Raw genomic sequence first — 16,211 nt, 5'->3', positions numbered from 1 at the left:
TTTATGCCCTCTGTCTTTTAAGGGGAAAATGAGACTGAGAGGGTTTGAGATGAATAACTGTTCAAAACAGTCAAGCGTGTTTGGGGCAAGGAAACTTGAATTTGGGCTTCTGAACTTTTGAAAATTTTGTTATGCCTATTTTTTTTGAAAGAGGATTTTCTAAAAGTTTTGTCTTGCACCAGAACTATAAATACTGTCTTTTCTATGATTATATGAAAGAAAATCCTCTTGGACACTACTGTTTACCTACCAAAGATCAATTTCAATATTATTTTCTTTCCCATTGTTTGGTCAGAAATTTCTACAAAGTTCCTCCATGTGTTTTTTTTTGTTGGTTTTCAAGTCCCCAAAATCTTGAGGTGTTTGGATTTTTTCCTGTTGTCATATCACTGGTGCCTATTTCGATTCCTCTCCAAAATTCCTACATAGCATAGAAATGAGCTTTTTATGGAATTATGCTATTTATTTTTTGATCTTAGGTTGCATCACATTGGCCTGCTATTCTGATATCAACTCCTCTTTTCACCATACCATAAGGAAGATCAAGAACTTACTTGATACCCTGCTACACACCCAGTCAGTTGCCAGCTCCTATAATAAATGCTCGGAGCAATGTAGATGTATTCCAGCTACTCCAGCCAATGAGCCAGCTTCATTTGGAGCTCAGCTCAGATGCCTCTGTACAAATGCCTGCAGCATGGGTAACAAACAAGAAGAATTAGAGATGTGTGCATGTCTACGGGGGTATGACATAATAGGCATCGCAGAAACATGGTGGATGGCTCCTATGACTGGAATGCTGGAGTAGAAGTAAACAGGCTTTTCAGAAAGGACAGGCCTGGCAGGCAGGGAGGGGAAGTTGCTCTTTATGTTAGGGATAGGCTGGAGAGTATGGAGCTCTGTTTGGAGACAGGTGAGCAGTTGACAGAAAGTTTGTGGGTCAGGATTAAAGGGAAAACAGCGATGAGAGACATTACTGTGGGGATCTGTTACAGATCACCTGATCAAGGAGAACCTGCGGATGAAGCACTCCATAGGAAGATAGGAAAAGCCTCACGCTCACAGGCCCTAGTTCTCATGGGTGACTTCAACCACCCTGACATCTGTTGGAATGACGGTATGGCCCAGCACAAGCAACCCAGGAGGTTCCTCGATTGTGTGGAAGACAACTTCCTTCTGCAAGTAATAGAGGAACCGACAAGGAGAGGTGCCATGCTTGACTTCGTGCTCACCAACAGGGAAGGGCTTGTTGGAAATGTGACGCTTCAGGGCAGCCTTGGATGGAGCGACCATGAGATGGTCGAATTCTAGGTTCTCAGGACAGTGAGAAGAGCGTGCAGCAAGCTCACTGCCCTGGATTTCAAGCAAGCAGACTTTGGCCCCTTCAGGAACCTGCTTAGTAAGGTTCCATGAGATATAGCCCTAGAGGGCAGTGGGGCCCAAGATTCTTGGATGATATTCAAGGATCAGCTGCTACAAGCTCAGGAGTGTTGCATCCCAACTAGAAGGAAGTGCAGCAGGAAGGCCAGGATGGATCCTTGGACGGAAAAGGAGCTGCTGAGGAAAATTCAAATGAAAAAAGAGACTTATAAAATGTGGAAGCAAGGACAGACGGCCTGGGAATACTGCAGGGATGTTGTCTGGGAAGCTAGGGACCAGGTTAGGAAAGCCAAGGCCCAGTTAGAATTAAACTCGGCTAGGGATGTTAAGGATAACAGGAAGGCATTCTGTAAGTATGCAGCAAATAAAAGACTAGGGACAACGCAGGTCCCCTCAGGAACCTCTCGGGAGAACTGGCTACACAGGATTTTGAGAAGGCTGAGGTTCTGAATGGTTTCTTTGCCTCGGTCTTCACTGGCAAAGGCTGCACTGGCTCTGACCGCACCACCCCAGTCTTGGAAGGTAGACGCAGGGACTGTGAGAATGAAGACCTTGATCCCACTGTAGGAGAGGATCTGGTTCGAGACCATTTTACAAACCTGAATGTGCACAAGTCCATGGGACCTGATGAAATACAACCACAGGTCCTGAAGGAGCAGGGAATGATGTTGCTAAGACACTGTCCATCATACTTGAAAAATCATGGCAGTCAGGTGAAGTTCCCGATGACTGGAAAAAGGGAAATATAACCCCCATTTTCTAGAAGGGGAAAACAGATGACCCGGGGAATTACAGACCTGTCAGTCTCACATCTGTCCCCGGCAAAATCTTGGAGCAAATTCTCCTGGAAAGAATGCTAAGGCACATGAAAAACAACAAGGTGCTTCGTGATAGCCAGCGTGGCTTCACTAGGGGGAAATCCTGCCTGACCAATTTCATGGCCCTCTATAATGGGCTAAAGAACTGATGGACAGGGGTAGAGCAGTTGATGTCATCTACCTGGAGTTGTGCAAAGCGTTCGACACCGTCCCACACAACATCCTTGCCACTAAATTGGAGATACATCAATTTGATGGATGGACCACTCAGTGGATAAAGAACTGGCTGAATGGTCGCACGCAAAGAGTTGTGGTCAATGGCTCAATGTCCATCTGGAGACCAGTAACGAGTGGTATCCCTCAGGGATCTGTGTTGGGACCGTTCTTGTTCAACATCTTTGTTGCTGACATGGACAGTGGGATTCAGTGCACCCTCAGCAAGTCTGCTGATGACACCAAGCTGTGTGGTTTGGTGGATACACTGGAGGGAAGGAATGCCATCCAGAGGGACCTTCACACGCTCGTGGGGTGGGCTGATGCCAACCTCATGGAGTTTAACCATGCCAAGTGCAAGGTCCTACACCTGGGTTGGAGCAATCTCAGACACAGCTTCAGGTTGAGCAGTGAAGAGATTCAGAGCAGCCCTGCAGAGAAGGACTTGGGGGTGCTGGTCGATGAGAAAATGAACACGAGCCAGCTTCAGTGTGTGCTTGCAGCCCAGAAAGCCAACCATATCCTGGGCTGCATCAAAAGGAGTGTGACCAGCAGGTCGAAGGAAGTGATCCTGCCCCTTTATTCTGCTCTTGTGAGACCTCACTTGGAATATTGTGTGCAGTTCTGGTGCCCTCAACATAAAAAGGACATGGAACTGTTGGAACAAGTCCAGAGGAGGCCACGAGGATGATCAGGGACCTGGAGCACCTCCCGTATGAAGATTGGCTGAGATAGTTGGGACTGTTCAGCCTGGAGAAGAGAAGGCTGCGTGGAGACCTCATAGCAGCCTTCCAGTATCTGGAATGGGCCTACAAGTATACTGGGGAGGAACTCTTCATTAGGGACTGTAGTGATAGGACAAGGGGTAATGGGTTAAAACTTAAACAGGGGAAGTTTAGTTTGGATATAAGGAGGAAATTCTTTCCTGTTAGGGTGGTGAGGCACTGAAATAGGTTGCCCAGGGAGGTTGGGTATTCTCCATCCCTGGCAGTGTTCAAGACCATGTTCAACGAAGCCTTGGGTGAGATGGTTTAGGGCGAGGTGTCCCTGCCCATGGCAGGGGGGTTGGAACTGGATGATCTTAAGTTCCTTGCCAACCCTGACTATTCTATGATTCTGTGATTGTACTTGCACATTGAAAAGTTGTGAAAAGAGTGTTTTTTTAGTATGACAGGCAAAGCCACAACAAGAGCCAATGACCTGAGTAAATAAGGAGCAATTTCCAAATGGAAAGTTGACTAACGACTGAAACAGACTTCATAGGGGATATGACAATTCTGTTTTCAAAATGGAATGAAATATACTTCAAGTTCTGTTACTAATCCTACTTCTGAGAATGTTTGCCGCTTGGGGTATAAAAGGTCAGACAGGATGATCAGTTACTTCTGGTCTTCAAGTCTATTCATATATAAATCCTGTAACTTGTCATGGGCCAAGTGTGGTGTATCATACTTTTAAGTGTCCCAGAGTGGAGTCCTTATGGTAACAAGGCAGCTTCTCATTCATCAACTGTGAAATGCAGTTGGGATTCTTTTCTCATTCTATAGTCTGTCCCGCATTTTTGTGCAACGCATTAATCAAACACAAACTCTGAATCTCCATTAGTTTAGGGAAAAAATATGTTACAGTTCGGGTTTGATGGTACAAAAATCTTCAAAGTAAAAATAATTGTCTTTAGAAGCAGTATCTTTCTGAAGCCACCTAAAAGAAAAGTGTGTTTTGATGTTATCCCATTCCTATTCTTGGCTTATTGTTTATAGCACAAAATCCGAACTCTTCAAATGCATGTATAGCATCATCTTTACACTTGGCCTTTTGATACACCTTTGAAAACCTGAAGAAATAAATGAAGTAGACTTGTTAACTTGGAATCAAATATTCCAGTGAAATTGATTTCATTATTTTTTACACCTTAAGAAGACATGCAGTTTTTCTTCTATCATATCGAGATTATTATTCTTTTTTAAACGAGATAGTATATACAAGATGTAAGATTATATTTTAAATTCCATTTCTGCAACATAAAGTACAAAATTAAACTGACCAGGTACTTATAGGTTGGTTTGTTGGTACTGTTATTTCTTGGAGCTGCATAAGCCATCCAGAACTAAAAAATTAAGTATTTTTCTTTTGTTAATTTTTTTTTTGTGTGTTTGCACTGTTACCACAGCCATGACAGTCTAAAGATTATGCCTGGTAGGAAGGGTTTTTTATTGATGACTGTCCTGGTTTCAGCTGTAACAGTTAATTTTCTTCCCAGTAGCTGGTGCAGTGCTGTGTTTCGGCTTTAGTCTGAGAACAATTTTGACAACACACCAATATTTTAGTTGTTGCGGAGTAATGCTTACCCTGATCAAGGACTTTTCAGTCTCTCATACTCTGACAGTGAGGAGGGGCACGAGAAGCCAGGAGGAAGCAGAGATGGGACACCTGACCCCAACTAGCCAAAGGGGTATTCCATACTAGAGCACATCGTGCTAGCTGTATAAACTGGGGGGAAGTTACCTGGAAGGGACCTATCATTGCTCAGGGACAGGCTGGGTATCAGTCAGCAGGTGGTGAGCAATTGTGCACCACTGTTGTTCATTGGGATATCTTTTACTCTTCCCCTTTTAGTTTCATCTCTTGTTATTCTCCTATTATTAGCAGTAGTAGTAGTAGTAGTACTATATTGTACTTTAGTTATTAAACTGTTCTTATCTCAACCTATGGGTTTTACATTCTTTTGATTCTCTTCCACACCCCACCTGGGGGGAGGGGGGAGCGAGCACCTGTGTGGTACTGAGTTACCAGCTGGGTTTAATCTACAACAGTGATCATGTGACATGAAATCAAAAGAAGCCAGACTGAACAGTGGCAATAATTAGAATATTTATTTATTTTTTTTAGAACCCATCTGTCTATTTAGATATTTCTAATCTGGTAATGGAACTCTGAGTCTGAAAACCTGTCTAGTTTTCTAATAGTATCAACAAGTTAACAAGATCTTTCATATTCTTATGAAATTTTCCTCTCTGAAGAATGAAAAAAGTAAGAGAAGAGTGTGGAACCATTCCTTATTCAATTTCTTTTTTATCTATATGTGAAGATGGTGTAGTTGACTACATTTAGAGACATCACCTTTACATGTATTGTGCTTCTCTTTCCAAAGTATTTATTATGACTTATTTTGTTTCCAGAAGCACATCTTGAGCTTGTGTGTATTTGCATTTGCCTTTTCTGAATTAAGTGCCACAAGCTTGTCCCTAAAATCTGTTGGAATTAATGTGACATATGTTATATATCTCCTCAGTAAGTGTCGAAATTCTGTGAAGGCTAATTTAGGAAATAGTGAATATGGGAAATTTTATCTGCTGCAGTGGTTAATAAAAGGGTGTAAGTTAACATGTAGATGTAACATTTGTAAAAAGTGAATGTGATTCAGGAATTCACATATGCTATGGTTGTGCATGTAATTACTGAAAACAGCTGATTTTGTTAATTAAAAGTAATGTTCTGGGTACAGGTGTGTTCCAATTGCACAAATGCAAACAAGGCCTAAGTTTTCAGGAGTTTAAATCCAATTACCAAGAACAGTTTCATTTTCAAGTTTTCACAGAAAAATAGAATACATCATGGTAGAAAGAAGCATTCTCTGAGGAATCGTTGTTGTGATGATTCACATTACTTGATTTTAGAGCCAACAGTTGTGCAAATGCCAACATACAATGAATCTTGAATGTTAAAAATACACTTGAGAGTTCCTAAAGACTACACTAACAGTTCTAAGACAATTTGCTATGTATATGATTATATAAAGAAAGTCTCATTTGCACAGAGTCATTCCCTGATAAATGGACTAAACCAGTTACATATTATGCTATTGAAGACATTTTTGTTTAATATTAATTGTAATTTTGATATTCATAACATCTAAAATGTCTCCTGGCCGTTATATGACCTAACAATTTTATAAAAAAACTATTTTAGCAAACAACATAAATTTTAAAGTAATACAGTTCCAGGAAATTGGATGCCATAAAATTATTGTAATAAGCTATAGCATGAAATCTTATAATTTTGCAATTAGTTGCATAAAAGTAAGTTTAATCTTAGAAGTATTACTGTTGTTTTTGCAAGCAGAACTCTTACAAATATTTAAATTACAGATGGCCACAATTTTAAGGCCATGTGGTAGAGACTTTATGCTGGAGGCTACTTATTCTTGTGAGAGATTCCACAGAAATTAAAAGGTCCACAAGCAGAAGGAATTTCATGAAGATAAGGACCAGATCTAACAATGCCATTGCTCGAATACAGCAAAGCTTTGTGTAACTTGATGCAGCTTACACTAGAGTTTTCATTCTGAAACAAGGAACTGATCTCAGTTCAGAAGAAAAGCAGAACTGAGGCTGAGTTGTGTGGTGCTGACACTTTGCTGGCTGATTTTTTGCCATTACATTCTTCCTTCTCTTTTTATATTTTGGTTTCCCCTTATATTTTAGTTTCAGTTTGCAAGGTATAAAGATACTAATTTCTTATTTACTCTATGACCTCAGCACAAGAGGCATGACAGATCCCCATACCAATGTCATCAGTGAAGTGTTGGTAAGTATATAAGTTTAAAGAACCCATTTCATAGAGCATAGAATGATTTGGATTGGAAGGGATGTTAAAGATCATTGAATTCCAATCCCCTGCCATGGCCAGGGATACCTTCCACTAGATTAGGTTGCTCAAAGCTCAGTCTTAGCCTTGAACCCTTCCAGGGATGGAACATTCACAACTTCTCTGGGTAACCTGTTCCAGTGGCCCACCACTCCCCTAGTAAAGAAATTTTTCCATATATTTAATCTAAATCTACCCTCTTACAGTTTAAAGCCATTTCCCCTTTCTTATTACTACATGCCCTTGTAAAGTTTCTCTCTGGCTTTCCTGTAGGTCCCCTTTAGGTACTGGAAACTGCTCTACCTAAGGTCTCCTTGGAACCTTCTCTTCTCAAGACTGAACAGTCCCAATTCTCCCAGTCTGTCTTCACAGGAGAGGTGCTCCAGAGTTCTAATCATGTTCATGGTCCTCCTCTGGACTTCCTCCAATAAATCCATGTCCATGTTATGTTGGGGGATCCAGAGCTAAATGCTGTACTCCAGGTGGGGTCTTATGAGAGTGGAGTAATTACCCAGATAACTGATGCAAGAGATGTTTAAAGTTTAAGGTTGTCTAGGCTGAAATGAACTGATTTTGACTGTGTCCCATAATGGAGGCCTGTTTGCTTGAGGCAAGTCTTTTCAAAGCAAAGCCACTAGCCACTACAATTGTTTTCATATATGCTTCACGGGAAATCTTTAAATCCAGGCCTCATCTGATTTCAGAAGGGTAAGCTCTGTGAACTGGATTCGTATCTTTTGTTAAATATTTAAACATTGGCATTTCAAATGGTAAACGGCAACTTAGATTCTTAGGAATCACAGCTAGATTTATATATTTATGTGAAGCAGAATCCAGTTGTGCAAACAATTTCTGTAGGTCATTGTTAATAATAGGATCAAACAGATAATTTGTCATATATGGCAGTGATACCAGTCCATTATATGTTACTATTCATAACTGCAAATTACTTTCCAAAGGAACCTACATAAATCAGAGATAACTTAATTTTTTCTTTGACTTTATTACACTTGTCCCATTGTAGCTGTCAATCTTCACCTCTTTCCCATGTCTGATAATGGCTTTTGTGGTGGTTTTTAGATACTTATGTCCATCTCGCAGCCCTTTAAATGTTTATGTTAGTTCACTAACTCTCTGAGCATGGATTTATACTGGGCAGTACAGCTCATTATAATACTTGCTAAATTGTTTGGGTTCTTTTCTAAGATCCTGAAAGTAGTTCAAACACAACAGCACAAATTGTCCTACCCTAGCTCCTGACACATCTTTTTACTTTCCAGTTATGAAGTTACAGCTGCCCAAAATTTCTGCATCCTGTGTTTTGTTGACACATTCAGTGAATCAGCCATGTAGCGTATTGATGGTATAGCTGGTCCCATCTTTCCAAGTACTTGATTTTCTATTCAAATATTTTGGTGTAACATATTGTTACATATAACAGGTGTAAATAATGCTAAAATTCTGCAATCCTTAGCTTCAGGAATGTTCCTTTCTAGCATAAACACTGTGGATTAAATGCATCCATACAAGCAAAATTTGCATTCTTCAGGTGCTTGCCTGGGATTATATGACTGTGCCCACATGCCTTTGAAGTAGTCTTTGTCTACCATCAGGGTAAACCTTGTGCCAAGTCACCCAAAACTTTCATAATGAAGCCCTGCTTTCTTTCACTGACAAGACTTTGCTGAGCTGGTACCATAGAGGATTTATCCAGTACCTTTGTTGGTACTCAGTACCTTTGTTGAACTCCATTTACTTGCAAAAGCACATCTATTATGTATTCTCAGTGTGAAAGGCCATGTTTAAACCATTTTTGGTTGTTGCAGCCCTTAAGTGAGAACCTGCAGTACTTCAGAGTGAGCTGGGAACATGAATTTTGTAAGATAATTTATTTCTGTCTCAGAAGTTTCTTTTTTCTCATACTTTAAAAAATTTGTTCACCTTTGCTTAAATTATAAACCCATAGAATAATCTCTTCATAACTACAGAGGGGAGTTGTTAGTCTGCCAGTCAGCTTGCTGCAGTTTTATTTGACAGGGAACATGTCCCTTTGCTTTGTAGCCTGCACTGACAGAAAGACTGCATGTCCGGGAGCAAAAAAACATGCTCCATCTGAGGGCTGCAGAGGCAGAGCAGGGCATTATTTGAAGCTTTTACTTTCAGGAGTAAGAGGTCAGAATTACAACTAATGAGATCCGGTTTCTTGTATAAAAGGGAACTGAGATCATCATTCCTGAGCCTTCAAGATCTTCTCTGACTAATAGGTGAGGGACCACAGTGTGGCAGTGCCAGCAGCTCATCCCTACAGCTCCCATTGACTTTATCAGTGACAGTAGGGATGATATCAATATTCCAACATAACTACTAATGCCTGGGGAGGAGACTGTAACATCAAAGCATGAAATCAATATTGTTCCAGTTAGTAATGGAAGCCATAATGCGCTTTAGCTGATGAGGATCTGCACTGAGGACTGCAGCACAGGCAGGGTGTGCTTCTTGCCACAGTGTGCTGCAGTATTAGGCTTGGCTGGTGCTGGCATATGCATGCTTTGCATGTAAGGAAGGAATAAAATGAGACTGAGATTTTAGTGGGTGCTATAGGCTTCTCCTAGGGAGGTCCTCCGTCATCCCTGAGGTAACTGTTATCCTTGTCTGTTACTGTGCTCTCTGTAGAAAAAAACATATGCATGCATACACATGCACACACAGACACAAGCACACACATTTGGAGAGATGCAGTAACCAAGATAAGTTATCAACAGAACCCACTGATGTGTGCATTTTTGTTACCCATATTTTTAATATATAAGCATAGCACTTTTTTTCTTTTTTCTCTCCATAGCCCAGGCCTCATTCAGTTCACAGTGCAGACTGAACAGGTAGTAAGTCAGGTCATACACTGCAATAAGATTTTGTGGGACCTCAGTCTCTTCTGCTGTGAAATTTGTGAGACAGGTGGTCTAGCAGACAGGGTCACAAACCCCAGAAACAGGACTATTAAAGCTGATAGTCTTATGTCTTCTAGTCAAGATTCCTCTCCCATGCAGATCTGAAACTGAAAACTGAATACCTAAATATGCTCATGTTTTAGTTTTTCCTCTTCCTTCATAAGGTCCCCTACCCTTTCCTATTATCCTATTTTTTGAAAACTTGTAATTAACTACTAACTGTAATTGTAGGTTAATAACTACCTCAGTGCTTCTGAACTCTCTACTTTCCTGTCAGGTCTTAGTTTAAATTGATCAGAAAGTTCAGTGAATGGACAGATGCAAATGCCCGTACACAGACAGAGGTAAAAATGTTTCTTAGCAAACTGGGTTAAAACGGTTTCATGGTTATGGTGACTCACTGCTAGTTTGTAAAACTGAATTGTACTTCTGCCTTTCAAAGAAGTAACGAGAAGGTCACACAAACTGAAATTCCCCTTAGTTATTCCTTGGTTTCTGGCTACCCAAATCTGATATTAGATGCTCAGAATATTTTAGGTCAAGCTTTGCAAATCAGGTCAACAAGACCTCTTCGTATATATAAAGTATTCAAATTTACCCTTAAATATACCGTTCTGCCTCTATTCTTTTTATTCCAGGTTCCCATTCATAAAATGAGCTGAATAGTATCATCTTCTCCTTCCTTAAAGATATGTGGTAAAGAAAAAAGTATTACCTATAAAGGAGAATAAAAAACAGGGCCAAATATCCACTTCTTACCCACAATAATCCAAACCAGATTCAAATATCAAATTCACAGAAAAAATGGTTATTATGAGGAGGGGAGAAAAAGTTATAATTCCAAACAAGCCACATCTTTTATTTTTATTGTAGGAAATAAAAGCATAAATAAAAAAAAAAACATCACTAGCCAGTGTCCTTCACAGAAAGTCTCCATAATGTACTGTATCCTGGAATACTGAAAGTGACAATTTGTAGTGCATTTTCTTCTTTTATGGGAGTCCATACAGGCTGTTGGACAGCCAGTGCTTTGAAGTTGGGAACCAGATGACTTGGGATGGGGACTTGAAGCTCTGAAGTACTCTGCTCCATGTTAGGAAGCCTACAAGAAAGAAGAGTCCAGAGGTAGGGTTTTTAAAAGGATCAAAGCATATTTCAGTTCTTAGAGCTGCACACTGGGTTTCAAATGTTCACACATAGTGTGACACATCTGCATGTTTCACAGCTTTTTCCATTTAGATAGTAGGTTTGGAACAATATTCCCTTAGCTCCAAAACTCCTTTCCACTCATTCAAGGCTGATTGCCAGTCTCTCTGGCAGAGCTTGTATGTTCTGTGATCCAGAGCTCTGGTGGGAAAGGGTTATATCAGAGGCACAGGTGGGAAGTCTGAGATCCCTGACAGCAGGCAAGCAATCAGCAGGTTTCTATCAGAAAGCTCTTTTGTGTTGTTTCATCAGAAGAAACTAACACATTTCTGTGAAAAAATAAAGTTTCTATAATTGATCTTATTTTTTCCCATGAAAACCAGTTTCATCAGAGAAATCCAGCTGGGCCTGTCTACATTTTGACATCTAAATCTAAAAGGAGTTGGATGCTATGAAGCTCTAATGCAAAACTGAAAATGGTGAAAAAAGAACAGATCAACAAAACTGATAAAAAGGCTATTAACCCTACTGCTTTACTTATGAAGCTGTGAAGTGCCACTGAAACAAACACATCACCACTCCTGGAGGTGGATGAGGTACTTCTAGAAAGACCTCTTACTGTATGTTGTGCCTGCTTCAGGATTTAAGGCACATACCCCAATCCAACCTATGTTTAAACTCCTGCAGTGTTGGGATAGTCCCTTGGCTTTCAAACTCCTTATTTCCCAGGGTCTAGATCCTGCAAGTTTCAGGGACAAGCTTTTATATCCCCATTTTTCCATCCTTAGAACAGTTTTACCGAAGATTCATTCTCTCCCACAAAGGGATTTATAATGAATTTTCTTTGCTGCAGCTCTTATGTATGAGTGACATTTCCCACCTACCCTTTATAGCACCCTGTCCTCAGCTTCAGTTGTACACACCTTTGTCACTACATGCCTTTGTAAAAAGTTTCTCTCCAGATTTCTGTAGGCTGCTGTTAGGTACTAGAAGGCTTCTAGAAGGCCTCCCAAGAGTCTTCATGATTTATATATGGATTAAGAACAAATCATTTTAATTTTGTCAAGACTGATGAGGTTTAGAACATTCAAAAAGAGTGCTGGGTAAATGAGGTCTTGACCAAAGTCCCTTCTGGAGCAGAAGTGTAAGACCTTTTTTCCAGAACATTATGTAAAAATTGTCAAGGAAATTAATTCAAGACTGAGGCAGCACTACGGAAACAGTGGATGAGGGGGTACTTTCAATAACGGAGAAAAAAACTGTACATTACCACACTCAAACTGTAGCATAAATCTGACTCACCAGAGGAAGCAGGGTTCCTGCAGAAAGCAATTGCGTATTGCCAGGAAAGTTGACTACGTTATCATGCAAGTGTACAAAAGAGAGGGAGTGAATGTAACCGTCTTAAACTAACAGTTCTTAACTTCTAAATGCTTGAATTTATAATGTGCACAATTTTATTTTCACATGACACTTTTTAAAAAAGTGTTATCTATAAACAACCCAATTCTTCTAGATTTGAAAGAGTAGCTAGCAACACAAAGGATTTTTATCACTGGGCTCTAAGCTGATAATTCATTTTTCCAAAATATTTTGGAGTTGCATTTACATAAAGTTTTAGAAAAGTATAAACTCATATTTGCATTCAATCAAAATCTTGGAAGTTGGTCATGAAAACATCTCTTTTTTCCTGTTCTGAAAATCTAATACAGTGTTCAAAAGTTTTAAAGAACACAACAGCTGAGTGTGCTCTTCCATGCAAAATGAATGTGAAATGGGTTTAATTTTTAGATAATTGTTTTTTGCATAATCCGTATAACATATATCCCAGTAGTTATTTTATTATAATTGCATTTGAAGTTGTAAGTACAATTCTAATGGACAAAAATTCATTTATAAGTTAATTACGGCACAGCAGGTATTTTGCATGACATTTTTTCAGTACTATTTTCATAGGAGAAAAGGAAACTGTTGTAAGAAAATAAGCTGCCTGAGGCATAACATTCAAATACTGTGCATAGCAGAATACATATTACCTGGCTGGAGAAGATGGCAGCGTAGTGCAGGTATCTGTAGGCTTCTTTCTATAAGCAATACTTCGGCTTGAATAAACATCTTGTACTGATTCAGATCTCACTGCTATGAGTGTTTTATATGCTCCACTATAGCCTATGCAAGTTATTGAGGTTAATGGCCAATACAGCCACTATTCCTTATGCAATAAACTACTTTATATTCATCTCTAAGTTCCTTGAGGAGGAACACAAGCATAAAGGGTGTATACAGCATATATGAAATATAACCCTATTAGAGGACCCAACTAAATTACATGAGCTCTGAAGCAGAAAAGCCGCCAGCTCTGTAGAATGATGGCTTCTATATTCTTGAATGAAGTGAGACGATAAGGCTGCAGGTTTCACACTAAGAGGTTAAACCAAAAATCCAGGGCTGCACAGAAATGTCACAATAAATAGGAATACGTTTTAAATGTAGACTGTTTAAAGATTACATGTGAGGAAATAGGTACTTGGCTTAAAGCTGGGCATTGCAGGATAAGCAGACTTTGAAAAGAGAAAAACTCTTTCAAAAGCTAAAAATTATTTCATTTATCCCACATATTTGTATCAAGAAACATGATGACAACCACACAAAGACATAATGACAGGAATTTTGAAGTAACCTCTGTAGTGATAGGTTAAATATCCAAAGTTTCTAAATTCATATACAAATGCCACCTGAACTACTTCAAAATATAGTAACTTCCCAAGGCTCAATTTCCTAACGGGTAATGGGTTACATAATATAAAGTCAGAAAATAAAGCTTATTTGTGTTTTGGTTTCTTTTTTTTTTTACTTAATTTTTGAGGCAAATAAGCCCTAGGCTCTTCAATTCATTACTAAAGGTTTGAATGTTCCTGTATAATCCTAGTCTCCATTATTCAGTAGAAAAAGTAATTTACAGTTTTGCATCTAAACCCTATAAAACAGCAACCATACTCTAAATTCAGACGCGATGAAATTTTACAGAGTGCTTATTAACATTGCTTCTGTCTAGCCTGCTGTGATTAAAGCACCTGGCAGAAGCAATACAACAATAAGCAGCACTAACCAAACGCATTTGCTGGATACCTGTGGACATCAGGAAGAAGCAGTCAGTCTAGTAGCTGTCTCAGCTACAGTAAAAACCATATATAATAAGGTTTTCTGTATCTGACTTCTTTGAAGTGTATCCTATTCTAGCCAAAATAAACATCATGGAAACAGCTTTCTCCCAGCCAAACAAGGATGCATACTGTTTTCTGAACTGTGAATCTTTCAGTATCTTGTAAGGTATTTTAAAATATGCACTCTTTGCAGCTTTCTGCTTAGGAAGTAATGTGTCTGGCATAATGAAGGAAACATCTGGAAAGAATGAAAACAATGTACTGATCTGTTTATTAACTTTCAATTACTCTGCTATCAAGCCTAAGGAAGAAGTCCTGATACAGAAAGAAATAAAAAGGGCAAAAATGACATTTACAGTAAAAATCAAATACATAACAGGAGCTTGAAACTGAGTCAAGATACACGAGTTTTTATTTTCTTTTAGTCCTAAAAATGTAGACATGTATTATTTAGTCATCACCAATTCCTGCAGCATTATCTAAGCCTTGGAATCTGTTAACCTCCATAACTCTGCAGTGCACTACTAGGGGTAGTGTTGAACATTCCTGTCAGCAGTCCAGAAATGTACCCTTTTATGAAAGATCTTGGGGACAAGCAGTCCTTCCCTTGTAGCAGAAGCAGGGTGCAATAACACCCTCAATACACAGTACTTTGTATTTAGATGCTTATAGAAGTGACTCTAAGACCCTCAGCACAAGGGAGACTCTGAAGAGCAGTCCTAGACTAGATGGGTCAAAACTGTCATGGCTGTACTTAGAAGTTCTAAATAACACAGTTCCAGCAGTAGTTCCTGGCTCCCATTATTTGTACATACCAAACATTTCCTTTTTCTATTAAACATTGTCAGTTTTCACTGTTCAGTGGCTTAGAGAGGCTGTGCTGAAAAAGTGTTTCAATGAAATGTGATATCCAGTTGAAATTGTGAGATGGAATATAAATAGCCTTTTTAAAATTTGCTCAAATGATGGTACTCTTATCCTGTCCTGGGTTCCTTCTTGCACTGTTCAGTCACTATCTGATGGTTACTCTTTACAAAATCCCTCCCTTTGCAGAAGGCTACCTGACAGTCTTCTAAATGGTTGTTTTAGTGGATAGTGGAAGAAAATGTTATTTTGTCACTCATCAATATTCCGTCTGTGTCACGGAGTTAATCAGCTAGACCTTGTTAGATAAGAAAAAGAATATTGAGCCTTATGGATAGAAACAGGAGAACTCTTGATCCTAGGATAATTTTAATTGATGCATACCAGGAACTGAAGGATAGATAAACCTTACTCTGTGCTCTGCAACTTAAAAGTGGGAATATATTTATAAAAAAAAAAAATCAAAAGAAATTATGCTGTGCATGTTTCCTTTATTCTTCCTATAAAACACTTCTAAAAAGCCCTAAATAAATAAAACATGTTTATTTAACACTATATTATTTTTACTACCAGTTTGAGTGGGATAGAATAGAGCAGGTTTGCTTTCTCTTACTTTACATAGCCAGCCAATTTTAGAAAATTTCACATTGAGCTGTTAGGGGAAACAATTAGTTTGTCCTGATATTATTTATTGCACAGAAATGGGATGAAAGATTGCAGCAAAATCTATAAACTGTGAACATGATTAATTTCTTGCTGTTTATTCCACAATATATTTTCATATCGTCTCTCTAAATATTGGTTATTTATGAGAGCCACTTGCTTGGTAATTTAAGCATTATGAAAGTGTGGAAGGAGAGTATTAATACTGTCCAAGTACTGGTTTCCAATTTAATTTAGTTAACCTGTTCAGTTTTTGGCTAGTCTTCACAGCACGTAAATTAGACTCATGCTCTCAGTTGCTCCCTGAAAGTGCCTGTCTATGTGCTGACTACAAGGGGAGCCTTGGGAAATCAGCTGCCAGCTTAGTT

Source organism: Neopsephotus bourkii, unplaced genomic scaffold (genome assembly GCF_033783945.1).
Source record: "Neopsephotus bourkii isolate Nb327-2 ecotype Australia unplaced genomic scaffold, CSIRO-AGI_Nbou_v1 NB_1423, whole genome shotgun sequence".
Lineage (NCBI taxonomy): Eukaryota > Metazoa > Chordata > Aves > Psittaciformes > Psittacidae > Neopsephotus > Neopsephotus bourkii.
The sequence above is the reverse complement of the archived record's forward strand: the minus strand, read 5'-3'. Positions refer to the sequence as shown.